This window comes from Macaca fascicularis, chromosome 2 (genome assembly GCF_037993035.2).
Source record: "Macaca fascicularis isolate 582-1 chromosome 2, T2T-MFA8v1.1".
NCBI classification, from domain to species: Eukaryota; Metazoa; Chordata; class Mammalia; order Primates; family Cercopithecidae; genus Macaca; species Macaca fascicularis.
In genome coordinates this window covers 107,909,826-107,914,525 of record NC_088376.1, presented here as the reverse complement: position 1 = coordinate 107,914,525, position 4,700 = coordinate 107,909,826, and positions in this window count along the sequence as shown.

The following is a 4,700-nucleotide window of genomic DNA, read 5'->3' as shown; positions in this document are numbered from 1 at the left end:
ACATACAAAACACTGGAGGCTGTGTTGATTAATCTTAGTGAAGACACTTCATCCAACAAAGCAGCGGAAATGGGAGCTCTCTCGTGTGTTTGGTCATCTACCATGATTCACCTGGCTCTCACAGGGGCCACAGAGATAAGATAAATGGCAATGAGGTGGGGACAACCACCCTTGCGTCCTTAAAGTCTTTGATGTTCGTCCTAATCTCAGCAATTTCTCCCAAGATCCAATATTGTCTCTGATTTATGACCTTGGCCAGGGAAGGGTGGCAGTTTCCAACCTTGACCCTTACCATTGTGGTTTTCATTCCATCCCATTTATGACACCTCAATTGTACCATATCCATCCCACCCACACATTTGGGGACAGAAATTATCCCAGGACCTACTGACCATTGTGAGCCAGACTTACTTGTACCATCCATTTATTACCTAGCCTCCATCCCTCATCCCCCTTGACTGGAGAGCCTTGGCAGCATTTCAGGTCTCCCAATACAGGCATCAAGTCAAAACCCAGATTCAAAAGCCTTCAAATCACCTTTCCTCGATGCGTTATTCCAGATTGGGGAAGTATTATGGTAAGTACTGATGGTGATATCACAGGATTCTTAAAGACACCAACCTCCCTCCTGTCAATGGACTTTCATCTGTGAAACTGGCTTACAGAAACCGGGTGAAGGACTAGAATTTCCCATTATAGTGGTTGACATAAGCTTTTTATGCTCCAATTATTATTTTATTATTTTTAATTTTGACAAGTTGATTAAAATCCTGATTGGCTGCCCATCTGTCTTAACCCTCAGAACACATAATCTATTAGCTACAGCCAGACTGCCACCTGGGCCTTGCTGTACATCATGGAAATTATACTCATCTGGCCTCTGATGGCTACGTGCTGCCACCTGTCCCCTGCTCATCTCAAATCTTAACCCAATAACAGTAGAAATCCCAGGTCTATGGTAGCATCTCCCGATGCCAACCCAACTTTCCGGACAAGTATTACTGACCTTCTCAAGGATGCCAGGACTCCTTCCCTAGCAACTTCTTTTTGCTTTAGTGAAGACAGTGCCCTCTAAGTTATCCTGGGGATCATAGATGGGTGGCATGTTCTCCAGGCTCACACGATAAATCCATTCTAAGACACTCACTTCTATAAACCCTCCAACCCTTTCCTGAATACACTACTCCAAAGCAATTCTGGCATCTCCTCCTCATTTACTTCTGGTGATCGCTGGGTCCACTTCAAAGGGGCTATCCCAGCAGTGAATTAGGAACAACTTCAGATCTCCTTACCGTGATATTAAATATTAAACCCTATTTCTAGTCACAGCCCTAGTCCAACACCCTCAAGACACTCCCACCTCAATTTCACATATTCTAAGCTGAGTCTTGTAATTATTTTGATGAGTAATCTATTTCTTCCCACAGCAGGAACCATATTTCCCTGTTCAGGCTGGGCTGTAATCTGACCCTAGTCATTGGTCTGGAAATAATCAGGGGAAGTGGGACAGAGGTTGACCTGTACCATTTCTGACACATTTGCCTCAGGTATGGCCTTTGGTGGTCTCCAGGAAGGAAAGGGATAGCTGTGCTCCTTTAGCTGAGGAGTGGAGGCTTCTTCTGCCTGCCCGAAGAGTTCAGGAGAATGTGGGGGCATCCAAGGTCCTATCTTTGACTCAGGTTTGAGTCCCTTTCTTTCCTGATGAAAGTCTTGATTTTTGCAAAAGTAACCTCCTGAGGATGTACCTTGTCTCCTTTGCAACTCTGCCACTCTTGCACAAGGAAATCTTGGGTTTGAAATTCAGCACATTCTACTCAAGTTGTAAATCAGTCTCTTTAAACTGTGCTATGAAGGTCTTCTGGTTTTATTTATTTGAGACAGGGTCTCACTTTGTTGCCCAGGCTGGAGTGCAGTGACATAATCTTGGCTCACTGCAGCCTTGACCTCCTGGACTCAAGCGATCCTCCCACCTCAGCCTCCTGAGTAGCTAGGACTACAGGCATGCACCACCATGCTGAGCTAATTCTTAAATTTTATGTAGAGATGGTGTGTCACTATGTAGCCTAGGCTGGTCTTGAACTCCTGGGGTTAAGTGATCCTCCTGCCTCAGCCTCCCAAAGTGCTGGGATTACAGGGATGAGCCATCGTCCCCAGCCACCTTCTGGTTTTTATATTAAATAGCATGCCAAAAATTGATGGTTGGCTGACAAGCCTGCCATTTGTTGTTTTTTGTTTGTTTTTGAGACAGGGTTCTTGCTCTATCGCCTGGACTGGAGAGCAGTGGTGCAATCATAGCTCACTGCAGCCTCCAACTCCTGGAGTTCAAGTAAACCTTCTGCCCCAGCCTCCTGAGTAGCTGGGGCTACAGGTACACTACCACATCTGGCTAATTTTTTAAGTTTTTGTAGAGATGGGGGTCTCACTATGTTGACCACCCTGGTCTCAAAGTCCTGGTCCCCAAATGATTCTCTCACCTTGACTTCCCAACGTTGGGATTAGAAGTGTGAGCCACTGCACCCCACCAAGCCTACCATTTTTAAAAAGGCTTTCCATGGCTGTTAATATACATCAGCTGGGTGGGGTGTGGTGGCTCAGGCCTGTTATGCCAGCACTTTGGGAGGCCAAGGCAGGTGGATCACTTGAGCTCAGTAGTTCGAGACTAGCCTGAGAAACCTCGCAAAACCCTATCTCTACAAAAAATACAAAAATTAGCCAGGCACAGTGGTACGTGCCTGTAGTCTCAGCTACTCAGGAGACTGAGGTGGGAGGATCACTTGAGCCCAGGAGGTCAAGGCTGCAATGAGCCAAGATCCCACCACTGTACTCCAGCCTGGGTGACAGAGTGAGACCATATATCAAAAAACAAAAAATAATAATAAAAAGAAGTCAGCCCACTCAACGACTCTCATCAAAAACAAAAAAATCTAAACTCATGTCACAGTGCAGTGGCTAATGCCTATAATTCCAGCACTTCGGAGGGCCAAGGCAGGAGGACTACTTGAGGCCAGGAGTTCAAGACCAGCGTGGGCAACATAGTGAGACCCTCGTTTTAAAAAAACAATTTGCTGGGCATAGTGACATGCCTGCAGTCCCAGAAAGGTGGGAAGATCACCTGAGCCCAGGAGTTTGAGGCTGCAGTGAGCTATGATTGCACCATTGTATTCCAGCCTCGGTGACACAGTGAGACTTTATCTCTAAAAAAAAAAGAAAAAAAAAAATTAACTCGTAATTTGGAAGACTAAGGAATCAGAGACAATTAAAAACCCAGTTATTACTTAACATTGCATTTCTTATACCTCGCCCTTACTTTGACCATCTTCAATGTTCTTCTACCTAATGTTTATTTAAAGACCACTAAAGACAGCTGTGGCTCTGCTGGATGAAACAGGTCTATCCCAGGATAATATTTTTCCAAGTCTTTGCCAGTCTCTGTCTTCAGTTTTCTCTTCTCTCATTCTGAGAGCTGCAACAATCAGATCTTTCCAATAAACACCTCTCCTTGAGAGCCCCTGCTCATATGGTGTTTTGTTTCATTTGCAATATATGTATGTTACATGTAGGGATGGCCTTCAGGGAAAGGTATGGGGTGGCTAGAGACAGATGCCACCATCTTTTTCTCTTCCTTCTTCATTTTTACTGGAAGCATTTAGCCAGCCATCCAAGTTGGGTAGCTGTTTGTCGTACCACTGGCATGCCACAGCCTCATCTGTCTAAGGGAAGTGAAGCAGAGCTGAGTTTGACATATATGACAATATCCATTCTAATTTATGTATCTCAAAATGATCCACTGGAATCAACCATCAAAAGCAAAAGCTTCTAAACTTTATTCACACTTGAGTTGCATCTCTGCACCACCACTGCCAATGTTTTGCCATGTCATGGGCAGTCAACGAGGAGCAGGGGAGGAGAGACCAGGCTGATTTCTGCCTTGTTGGGAACACCATCATGGTGTCTGTAGATGGTCACTAGAGAAACATAAAAGATAAAAACCCAGGCTGTGCTCTCAACAGGGTAGAAGCTTCCCCATTAAGCCCAAGTCTAGGCAGCTGCTTCCCTCCACAGGGATGGACCTGGCCTTGCTGGGAGGAACGCCCACACCAGGACCTCTGGAAGCAGTCCCAGGGGCTTCAGCTCACATTATGTTCTTTCCATTTGGTGATAAATTCCTAACGCCTTACCCCATTTGTCTAACTGAATGCAGAGAGCAAATGCCACGGTTGAAATGCTCTCCTTCATGAATCAGCTCCTTCCCCAGGGCATTTTAAGATTTAGGAGTTTCAGTTCCCCTAGGGGGAAAAAAAAAAAAAAAAGCTGCTCTACACATGAAAAGACTTAATTCTAACACACTGCACAGTGAAACTACAGGCTTATAGAAGAGCTTTCTGGGCCAGCAAGCATAGTCTTCCTTTCTATGCCAACAGCATGAAGGCAGCTGAATTATCAAATGACAACATCTTGAAAGCATCCTCCTTAATGCTGAAAAAACAAAATCTTAGGAAACACCAGGGAGTGGTTATAAAGCACAAAGCAATTTCAAAACAAGAGTGATAAGAAAGGATGGCTAAGAGCCAAAGCTACTACTAAGACCCTGAACCTAAGGAATTCCATTCAGATCTCTCAGAAGGCAGGAAGTCACAGTTGGACTTCCCCAGGATTTGGGACAACTCACCAGCCAGGCAGACGCCCTGGGTCTGTACCTA